Source organism: Dipodomys ordii, unplaced genomic scaffold, assembly GCF_000151885.1.
Source record: "Dipodomys ordii isolate 6190 unplaced genomic scaffold, Dord_2.0 Scaffold126, whole genome shotgun sequence".
Lineage (NCBI taxonomy): Eukaryota > Metazoa > Chordata > Mammalia > Rodentia > Heteromyidae > Dipodomys > Dipodomys ordii.
This window is the reverse complement of record NW_012267342.1, coordinates 7,050,453-7,062,738: the sequence shown is the minus strand read 5'-3', so window position 1 is coordinate 7,062,738 and position 12,286 is coordinate 7,050,453.

Here is a 12,286-nt window from a genome sequence, read left to right as displayed (position 1 = left end):
GATATCTTACTTCTATGTGGGATCTGTAGAGAGGGTGAGATGTTCCTATTGTTCTTCCTATCTCAGGATGTTGCATTCCTAGCCCATTCTGTTCCTACTCTTGAAAACTGCCAACAAGAAAGGGAAAAAGACATCCTAAATACCCATGTGTAAGTATAATAAATTCCTTTCAGTGAATGAATGAATGCATTACAGGAAATTAAAATATATAGGAAGTTGTAATTCCTAATCATTGTTTTGAAGCTCAGTATTTGATATGGTCTTACACTAAAGTTTATGCATCTTAAAGGAATGTATTGAGTTGGTACTTTCAGCACCAAGGTGAGTGGTTATCATTTTGTTAACTGAATCACTAAATAAATGATGGATGAAAGGCAATCTGGTTTATTTAATCATCTATGTATTTCAATAGATGGTAGAAGTTGAAGGTGCAATTTCTACTCTCACCATTCTTTCCAAATCTGTGAGCCTCACCCTGATTATGTCACACATGCCCACCCTCTTTCAGAACATACTCAATTCCCAAGCGCGAGCAATGTTCCAAAATGAAGCACCATCATACAGAGTCAAAGCAAATGAAAGCAATTGGTGCATCATATTCTGAATGAGTGTTGGCAAATTTCAAGCTTGGCAGACGGAGAAGATTTGACACAGAACATACAGATGGACCAGTTATCCCAGAAGGGAAGGCTTTGAATGTTTGTTTGGAAAAATAAACGTTTCATTTCAATACAACTTTCATTGTTACTGTTATAGATATTTGCTAACCACAAAAGTATCATTAGAAGTACGGGATTATGGCAAATAACTCTTTATCTCATAATATTTGTCCTTAATTAGGCTTCCAGAAGAAGTTTGCTTGTTTTTAAACAAAGTAATACTTTATAAAGCTATCTATATTCTTACCAGTATTATTACACTTTAATTCTGAATTAAAGCAGATTCCTATTATAATGATCATCTAATAATTTTGTGTTCCAGAAGAAAATGTTTCTGCCAGATATGAGAGAGTCAGATAGCAACACAAATATTTAAGTTCCAGAGAGAGAGATTAGGAATCATTCTGTAATTAGGAAACACAATATTTGACTATTAGAATATTTTCACAAATGTATGGTATACAAGCAAAGCTGCTGATTGCAGTGATAAAAGATTGTTTATTGTAGGAATTTAAACCGCTTGAGAGACTAAATCAATTGCTTAAGGAGGCTCTGGTCCAAACAACAACTTGTATTTTAAATTTGTGAGTCTCATGAACGAGAGGTAAATGTGCTATCTCAGGTGTTAATTGTTTTACTTTGTTTTTAATACTGTCCTGGGAAGCAGTAGAATCTAATTCCACAATATTTGGAATTTGAATTTGATAGTGGCAAATAAATATTTAATGGTATGATATGCTGCACATACCAATGTGCTGAAGATTTTAATTTTCTGCATCCCAATGTGATTTAGCATCCCACATTAAAGGAAATTTTAAAGTTTAAGCTTCAGAGAATAAAGGAAATTTCAAGATTAAGTTGAGATGCTGCCAAACAAATGGCCCTTTCCCCATTAGAATAAATGCATCATTGAATTTGCTGTGCAATACTAGGGAATAGGTTTGCTCATGTGAAATTATCACAATGAAATTCCTTTTTTTTTTTTGAAGACAAATTATCCAGGAAAGGCCTTCGTTAGAATTCAGTATAGAGGGCTGGGAAGGTGGCTCAGTGGCAGAGTGCTTACCTTGCATGCATGAGGCCCTGGATTCGATTCCTCAGCACCACAAAACAAAAAAGCTGAAAGTGGCACTATGACTTGAGCACTAGCCTTGAGCTGAAGAGCTGAGGGTCAGCACCCAGGCCCAGAGTTCAGCCCCATGACTGGACCCAGAAAAAAAAAACCTCAAGTTTAATGGATTCCCAACTATATAAAAAAAGAATTCAGTATAGAAATAAGGTGAGTCAGTTATTTCAAAATTTGAAATCTTAGTTACAGAGAATATCTTCAGATATCTTAATAATGTTATATTAAGTTCAAATGAAAGGATAAACTTGCTACTGTACATGAGAAATAAAGGTTCTTTGATAATGGAGCTGATATCAAACCCTCCATAAAAAGTTCCAAATTTTTTGTTATATGCTTCATTGGTAGGAGGTAAGAGAGATGAAAAGTTTCAACAATTTTTAAAGAAAATTATGTAAATGCAGAATTAAGAACCGGAATTGGAAGAATCAGTTTCTCTGGAGTATTATTGGGCAAATTAAATACTATAAAAGTATACATTCTAATAATTTTGGTTCTTTTGTGGTGACACATATAGGCCCTTTAATTGTTTAAGTATAGATTGAAAATCAAATAATAGTTGGTTAAAATCATATTGCATGATATTTTTATAGAAAAATTCTGCTTCTTGGAGGGTAGAAGTATTTCTTTGTCTAAAATTATATGAAACCCATACATGTTTAATAAATTAAGCAGCAGTAAATATTAATTTATTGTAGGCTTCACTTTCTCATATTTTTCCAAACTGGTTTTCTTCTACTTCTTAAGTTCTGCAAAACTAAAAATGAGCCACTTGAAATGTATGATTACCTATGATTTTTAAAGAATATTTCAAACAGAGAGAGAAGAGCACTGAAATGGAAAATTAGTTTGAGGCAAGAGTCTTTTAACCTGTTATTCTGGGAAATGTACAACAAAAGTGTGCTAAGTACAAAAGAGGAAAAACTAATAGAAACAATTAAGTGAGGATAGGTAAGTGAGGATAGGTAGGATCACCTCTAACATTTATTTATTTTTATTTTTTGCCATTCATAGGGCCTGAACTCTGGGCCTGGGCGCTGTCCCACAGCTCTTCAGCTCAAGGCTAGTGCTCTACCACTTGAGCCACAGTGCCACTTCCAGCTCTTTCTGCTTATGTGATGCTGAGGAATCAAACCCAGGGCCTCATGCATGCAAAGGCAAGCATTCTATCACTGAGCCACCTTCCCAGCCCCTAACAGATATCTTCATCTAATGTTTTTGAGATGTCCAAACCTTGAATTGTTAAATTATTTTTAAAAAATCTAATATTAAAAGCAGTTTTGGAAGGGGAAAATATGTTTTTAGGTTTTGGCAGTTCAGAAATATGGTTTCATTATCTGCTTTATCAAGAGATTTAATCACCCAGAAAAAATAAATTTATCATGATTAACACTCCATATCCTAATTGATTGCTTTTAGAAATGGATAGTCATATTTCTCTTTTCTTTGAATTCCCACAGTATATAGAAACCAATGCTTCAAAGCAGGTCTTTGTGTTTGGGATGCGGGGAAGCTGATAAAATCTTTGGATCACTTTTACAAGACACACAGTGATGGCTATGCTTCTATGAAGGTGCAGTGCAGTGGTTAAGGAAGGAGAACATCTACAAAACTGTTGCAAACAGCCCTATGTATCTAGCATCCCAGAGAGGCTATTTTACTCTTTCTGGCTAGATTATGAGGTTCTAGACTTGACTTCACTCAACGGGTTCAGCAAATGAATAAAGTGCATACTTGAACAGATTTAATAAATATTATCACTCATTTTAAAATAGGCTATGATTTTTTAATTTTGTTTTTGGTTGGTGCTTTGGCTTAAACTAAGGACCTGGGTTCTATCCCTGAGCTCTTTTGCTCAAGGCTAGAGCTCTATCACTATGAGCCACAGCACCACTTCCAGTGGTTAATTGAAGATAAAAGTCTCATAGACTTTTCTGCCTTGTCTGGCTTCTAACCATGGTCCTCAGATCTCAGCCTCTTGAGTAGCTAGGATTATAGACATGAGCCATTGGCATCCAGAATAGGTCAAGCTTTTTAATAACTTGAAGTAAAATAAAATGAATTTATTTTTAGTTGTTAAAGGCATGTAATTATTATAACATTGTTGTTACATTGCTGATTTAATAATGTTATATTCACACGTATACTTTATAGTTTTTAGCTTCTGAATTTTTATTATTTTAATACACATATTTAATTAAAAATAAAACCTTTTAATACTACACATGCCATATCCAAATGTTTCAATTGTATCAACATGTTTCAGTGTGCTATACTGACTTGCCTCAATGAAGGTAGAATCCAGAGCATACAGACAAGAAATTTTATGGACAGCTCTGAATTTAATGCCACTCCATTACATGTTCTTTCAATTAACCGGACAGTAATAAAATGAACAAGAATTTGAGATGAAGCAGGTTAGGCAGCATTTTATGAAAAGGCTAAAAACACAAAACAAGATCTGATCTTTACTTCCCAAATCCCTAAATAAAATTGCTCACTGGCTCTACCAAGAAACTGAAAGCAAGAAGAAACTAGAGTTAGCAATTTGTATACAGAAGGGCATACTGAGTGTAAGCATTGTTCTGTCAGTTCTGAATGAAACATTTTAGCAAGTTAGTTTTGGTAGTGTAATCACTTAGATATCAGTCTATTTGTTTTTAGTGTTTGATAAGTGAAATTTCCCCAAAAAGACATCAAAAATTTTCTTTCATTTAGAAAGGGAGATTCTTTAAAGAAACTAGATACATAAAGGATGTTTGGGGAAGGTCCTTTAGAATTAGATTGAGATTATTCAGCAACCTTTAAGTAACCGTTTAGATATTTTAAATATTATAGTTTTCTCTAATCAGCATCACTCTTATTTAATAATCAGTTTTTTAAATCAACAATGTTTCAGATTAATTATATTCAAAATTTTCAGGGTTTTTGCTAATATTACTGTGCTATGTGATAATTCACTCTAATTCTTCAAAATAACAGAAAATAGTTATTTGCATTTAAAAACATGTTTACTGTACTATTATTTGTTAATGCTTTATTTTGAAATATTTACAGTATTTCACAATGGTAGTATGGTAGGTTCCTACATATCACTTTGGTTTCCTGGTACTTGTTATGTATAGTTTGTATTAAAATCCAGAATTGACATTGGTAATGTGTGTGTGTGTGTGTGTGTGTGTGTGTGTATGTGTACCACAACATCTTGTTATTATATGTCTAAATTGTGCAACCATCATTTCAATCAAGATACATTACTTACATTACCACAAAGATGTTTCTAATCACAATAACTTACTGGGAAATTAGTATATGCCTGTAATCCCAAAATTCAGGAGGCTGAAGCAAGAAGATCACAAGTTTGAGACCAGCAAGGGATACTTAGCAAGACCCTATCTCACAAAACCCAAATCCAACAAAACAAAAAGATCAGATTTAATGCTTTATAGTCAGATACTGTTCTCCCAGCTGTTCATATTCATTGACTACCATATCATGATCTTTATATGTATAATTGCCATTTCAAAATTATATATAAATGATTCTAAAGGGCATATGTTCTCTGCATATTATTCCTCAGTGTTGGAGAATGAAGGTGTATATCTACATTGGCTTGCATTATTTGACATGTCTTTGTATATAGAATTTTCTTTCATGTCTATTCTGCCAATTCGTAACATTTTAATAAATATATTTTAGCATTTATATTTATCCTAATACTGATACATTAAGATTTGTTATTTTACTTTCTGCTTTGTTTGTTCCATGTTTTTCAAGTCTATTTCTTTCTCTTGAGTACTTTGAATATTTTTATCCATTTACACTAAACATTAGTATTTTCAAGTGTTATCTCTTAGCACTTTTAGTTGTTTCTTTAGATGTTTCATTATCTATTAGCCTATTTAGAGAAATAAATGAACCAATAATATACAGATAGATGGACCAAAAGACAATTAGGTAAATGAGATTTATTATGACAATTGGTTCATACACTTACAAGAGCAGAGACCTCTCATAATATGTTCTCTGCAAGCTTAAGAATAAAAAATGCCCACGGTGAAATTCAGTCCTAAGCCATAGCTCTAACAATCAGAAAAGCTGTTGGTATAACTTCTAGTCCATGGCAAAAGGTCTGATAATGGGATGTTCCATTGGTTTCAGTAATGGATCTCAAAGGCCTGAGAACCGGGAGCTCTAATATCTGTAAGCAGAAGAGTGATTCCCTTTTGAGGCTCTAATACAATAGCTAATCCCCTCCAATACTGGCATAGGTGAATTGTATTTTATTTAGTACACTGACTCAAATGCACATCTGAATTTGCCAGTCAAATCGAAACATGAAAGTAACCACCTAATGTATAGTAAGCCTGTTTTCTTCATAGGTTTACTACACACAATTCTGACCCAATGCAGAAAATAATAATATAGAAAAGGAAATATCAAACAATTTCAAAAACAAAAATATTATATTCTGGATGCTCATTTTAAACAACACAGTTCTTACAGAGAATTCACCACATTATAATCAGTTTTATTTCAGTTGCTCCTTGTTTTGTGAAAAAAAAAATATGCTTTCCAAAAAAGCAAGTAATACCCAAAAAGTAAGCAAAATAAAATATTTTTCCTTTAAGAGAGAAAATTGTACACTGTTTGAAGGTGGTCTGCCTTTAGCAGAGTGGGGTAATATTATTAGAAAAGTAAGTGGAGCATTCTCATATTCATACTGAACCCTATGCATTCAGAGAACTTGCAAATTTTTCCTCAGTTGTATTCTTTAAACCACAAACCCATGGATACTAAGGGTCTACTCTGTACACGCTTTATCATATTCTATTACAGGTGACTTTGATCAATTCAAGCAGAGGAAAGTGGTGTCTCTTTACTTATATCTTCTTAACTTTTCTTCCTGATAATATGTGTCTTAAATATTTCTCTATGTTCATTGAGAACTTCATTCAATAATTCAATAATGATGTCACTTTTGCCTCAACTTGCAAATTAATAAATTTCCAGACAAGGAAAACCTATAATTTTGGCTTCAAAATTTAATTTAGCCACTCTTTTACAAGTTTTACATTTTCCTTGAGAATGCCATTATTTCTCTTTCATACCTGCCAATGAATGTTGCCCAATATAGAATTGTATGCTTGCAGTTTCTCTCTCTCTCTCTCTCTCTTTTTTTGAGCTATTGACAAGTATGCTTCATTCTGGCCTCCATTGTTAAGGTGACAATCCACTGTCATTTGAATTGCTTCTCCTCATAAGTAAATTGTCATTTATTTTCTCATCACTACTGAAATTTTATTTCTGTCTTTAGTTTTCAGAAGTTTGATTATGACGTCTTAGAATGTGTTTCTTCAGGTTCATCACATTTGGGGATTTTTCATTCTTGATTCAATAGGATTATGTACTTAGAAAAAAATGGAATATTTTCATATTTTATTGTTCAAAGATTTTTTTCAAGTTCTGTTTAGTCCTTCCTCTCTTCCTTTGATTTCAAAGGCAAATAATATAGATAATTTGATGAATTCCTCAGAGCCATGGGATTTTGCTCCATTTCTTTCTGTGTCCATGTTCTCACTGGGTAATCTCTACTTGTACTTAGATTGCAATGGTTGTTCATTTCCTCAGTTTGCTGCTGATCCTGTTGACTGGAGTTTTCATTATAGTTACTATCTTTTTCATTTATTTATTAATACCTGATTTTCTTTATCTTTTCACTTTCTTTACTGAAAAATTCAACTTTTTCGTTCATTTGAAATGTATTTGTAACTGAATTAAAATTCTTGCTAGATAAAGCAAACTGTTAGAATCTCATTGCAGTGGTGTCATTTGTAGATTGTACTTGGCCACTTAGTTCTTAGTGTTTGATTTTCCTTATTTTTTATGTAATTAGTATATTTCAAAATCTTAAATTTTATTAACTATATATTATGAGACTTTGAATGTTATTTTGATTTTTTTATTCTGTCATGGGTTGAACTTTGGGCCTGGGCACTGTCTCTCAGCAATTCAGCTCAAGACTAGTGTTCTACCACTTGCACCACAGCACCACTTCTGGTTTTCTGGTGGTTTACTGGAGATAAGAGTGTCATGGCTTTTCTTGCCCAGGCTGGCTTTGAACCATGATCCCCAGATCTCAGATGCTTGAGCAGCTAGGATTACAGGCATGAGCCATCGGCACCCTGCTAAATGTTTGTTTTGATAAGTTTAGTTAGACATTATGGCACACTATTATTTTATCTTGACTTGTTTATATTTTGACTGATACATGTATATGTGAGTGTGTGTGTGCGTGTGTGTATGAATGCGTGTTTATGGTTTGCTTTTGAAATTTGCTTAACAACATGAGTTTGAACCATTTTTATCTGTCAATTTTTGAGACATAAAATCACTGCACAAATTTTTATTAATGTATGTTGTTGATAGACTGGCTGTTGAAAAAAATGAATTCTAAGAACCGAGCCCTAAAAATGCATCCTAGTTTAATACAGCCATGTGCACAGTGTGTGTCATCCAACCAGTCTTTTAGTTTTTCCAAGTCTTATCTTTCATGAAAAGAAATGAGATGAGCGATAGTAAGATTAGCCAAACAAATAAGCATGTGGAAATATATTGATTTTGAATATAATCATTGTGCATATGTGAGATAGCCATTGATGTAGCCAGTTGGCAATAATTCTGTTGCCAATTTCCTGGCTTACTTCTCTATAACATTACATTTGTTACTATTATTACATGGTCATAAAATAATCATTCTAGAGTTTTAGTGTATTTTTATATCAGTTTCTCATCACCATTGATACTTGACATTTATGTTTTTAAGTCAACAGCTTTCTGATTGTAAATTAGCCAGTTTCTCATTCTAATTAGCAGATTTCCTCTGACAGCATTGATTTGGCATTGGAACGTCATGAGCAACCAAATCATATGACAGTAATCTAAGGGGAACATGCATGGCAGGTTATAATTTTAATTAGCTCTCATGAGTAAAGCTTTTTGGATAGTACCACAGCAAAATATTTCTCCCTTTCCTCAGGAGTGATTGAGAGGCTGGTGAGTGCTACACCAGACTTGATGGAGTAAAAACAACTTTTTAAAATGTTTTTTCAAAGTCTTGTTTGCAGAAGTTTTAGATAAAGGTTAACATGCCCTAAAACATAAAATGTAAGAGCATATAAAAGTTTTTTTTAAATTATGAAGATACAAGGAAATTCACAGATAATTACACAAGTTTATAGTTATTAAAAATGAGAAAAATTGCAGGTGGCCTCTAGTTATGAAACATATAGACTAAAAACTGCTTTCACTATACTTGATGTCGGTATAATTTGTGGAGGAGATGGGGAAAAACAAGTCGTTTAAGGATACACGTGGACCTGTTGCAACAATGAGAAGTACAAGTTGTCATGTTGAAAATGAACTTTACAACTTTGGTGGGGGAAGGGGGCGGGGGAGAGGCTGGGAAGGGATGTGAAGGGTAAACAAAGGAGGAGGCTGCAATGCTTGACAAGAAATGTACTCATTATCTTGCCCATGTAATTGTAACACCTCTGTACTGTATGTTCACAAAAAATAAAAATAAAACAAACAAAAAAAACAACAGTTTTCTAAAATTATAACCTCTTTGTATATTATAGAAAGGCATCAATTCCTTTGAGTTAACTTAAGAACTGAAACTAGGAGAAAAAGAAACTTGAATCATCAATAAATTTAAAAACTATTGAAATAGGAGATAGTTAATCTGTATAAATTAGCATTATTTTAGAGGAATTCGTGATGAGTAGGAATATAAATGACAAATGTGTTGATGTTTTATATGAATGCCAATTGCACATCAAAATATAGTTGATATTTCAACACTGGCTTTTTTCATTCACAAATTCAGACTTACTATTAGGGAAAATTCTTCCTATTCAATTTTTTGCATGTGATTGAAGAGCATATTCTTTACTCAAGACATATTGAGATTTACACAATTTCATTACTTTATGTTTTCATATGCAGGTTTTTTCAAAGTTACCACATACAATCCCCTACTGCTGATGTCCATTTTTTACAACCATATCACTAAAAAAAATACAAAAAACAAAAAATTAAGATGAATGAGGAAAAAGGGGGGAGAAAGGGATGGTGAAAATGTTGAAATGGGTGACGTAGATCATGTTGTATTGTATGGATAAACTGCTTTGTTAAATTGCAACTCCTTTGAATAACTAAAGATAATTTTTAAAAAATAAAATAATAAAATTTGGAATGAAAATAAGTGGAAAAACAAACAATTGTATAAACTTTGCTTGCCCTACAGTTTAAATAGCAATCTGCCTTGACCAAAATTCTATTATTCCAATGACACTGCTTTATCATTCCATCATTTGAAATTCTATCATTCAGCACAGTTTGAGATATTGTGTGTGTTTGTGTATGTGCATGTGCATATGCATGTGCCATGCACACATTGCAGTATTGGGACTTGCACTTAGGGTCTAGGAATTTGCATTTTTTACTTGAGGTTGGAACTCAATCACAATAATCTCATGGATTTTTCTACTTGGGCTGACTGCAAACTGTCATCTTCAGATCTCAGCTTCCTGAGTAGATAGGCTTACAGATTTGAGCCACCAGCAATTAAATTGTGAGCAAAATTGTTGAGAATCATGCCTTTTACATCCTTGCATATCTAATTGATTAAATTGGCACTATCATATCAGCAGAACACATTTTCCACCCAGGCTTAGTTCATCTGAAAAACAAGATTGCCTTATGATCCTCCTACAGACAGATGTTTCCAAGTATCAGAAGAATGACAGATGTGGTTTCTCTCTCTCCCCTAGTGTTACCTGCTAATTAAGCTTGCAGAATTGAGTTTGCTGACTAGGCATGGGAGGGATAATGGAGGAATCCACATACATTGCATAACACAGTAATTTGAATGTGTTTTTTATATCTATTGCTATAGACAACACAGTTAACTCATGGAGTTTATGGCTAATATTTCTGTACAATAATATAATCTAATCAAGTTTAACTTGAGTGCTTTCCATTTTGCAAATCTTAAACTATATTATTACCTAATGCTAAACTGCTAGCTGGCCTCATTTCCTTAGGTTCTAAAGTCTGTATGATGTCTGGCTTTTTTTAAAATGATATTCAGTGATCTTTATGAAGCCACAATTTATTGATAAGACAAAATATTGTAGATTAAATTCCATCAAAATTAAAATATAGTAAAAACATTCTTCATTTCATCTCAATCTCTATGCTTGATAAGGTGTTCTAAGTAATAATGTCTAATCTGAATGTCAGGGATGTTGAACAACCTGGCCACCTGTAGAATATGCTTGTTGCTGAGATTCACAGAACAGAATTCACAAAATCAGTGTAACTAAACAATAACAGAAAATTAATTTTGATGGTAAAAAGAATACTATTAAGCTTAATAAAAAACACAAAAAGTGTAGTTGAAACACCAAGTATTTTTTTAATCTTTTCAAATAAAATGAACAAGGAAAGGCTGTTAAGTACCTAAGGTTTAAATAGGGAGGAATTCTATCTTGCTCTCAACTGTTATTTTTTTTTCAAATTTTTATTGTGATTAAGTAGTTACATAATTTCCCAAATTTCACAGTATTGTGAGATAGTGAAGCTTAGTTAAAGTCACAAACACATTCTAACTTTCATAGGACAAATTGTCTGTCATGGTCTATAACATTTATGAATTATATGAGCTTTGCAATACAGTGATTTCTTCCACATTGGGTGATATGTACATTTCTTTTGTTTTGCATAGCATCTGCTGTTCCCTCTTTCCCAATAGTTCCCTCCCTCCCATTGCTGCCATTGAGTTGCTTAGTTCATTTTGGTCAATGTCTAATGCAGTTGATGGGTCCTGCTGTGTGTTTTCCCCTGAGTCCCTCTAGTTCTCTGTTGTCCTCCTGGTTTTCCTCTGGTGTGCACATATATACCATATATGTGATCAGCAGCATGGGGGTTATTTAGTAGTGATTTGACCAGATGAGTGGAAGTCTTTTGCTTCTTTTTCTTTTTTATTTATTATTATTTTTTATTGTGAAAACACTGTACAGAGGAGTTACAATTACATGGGCAAGATAATGAGTACATTTCTTATCAAGCATTGTTACCTCCTCCTTTGTTTCCCCTTCCTATCCCTTCCCAACTCCCCCCACCAACCCCCACCCTCCCCTCCAAAATTGTAAAGTTCATTTTTCAACATATCGACTTGCACATCTCGTTGTTGCAATGGGTCCAGGGAAAAAACAAATTATTTAAATAGTCCTTTGTTTCTTAAGTCCTGTTAATTTTGTTGTATCACCTAAAATTTTGGATTTAACATCCACTTATCAGGGAGACCATGTGCCATTTGTCTCTTTGCACTTGGCTTACCTCGCTCAACATGATTTCTTCTAGCTCCATCCATTTCCCTGCAAATGCCATTATTTTGTCATTTCTAATGGCTGCATAATATTCCATTGTGTATAGA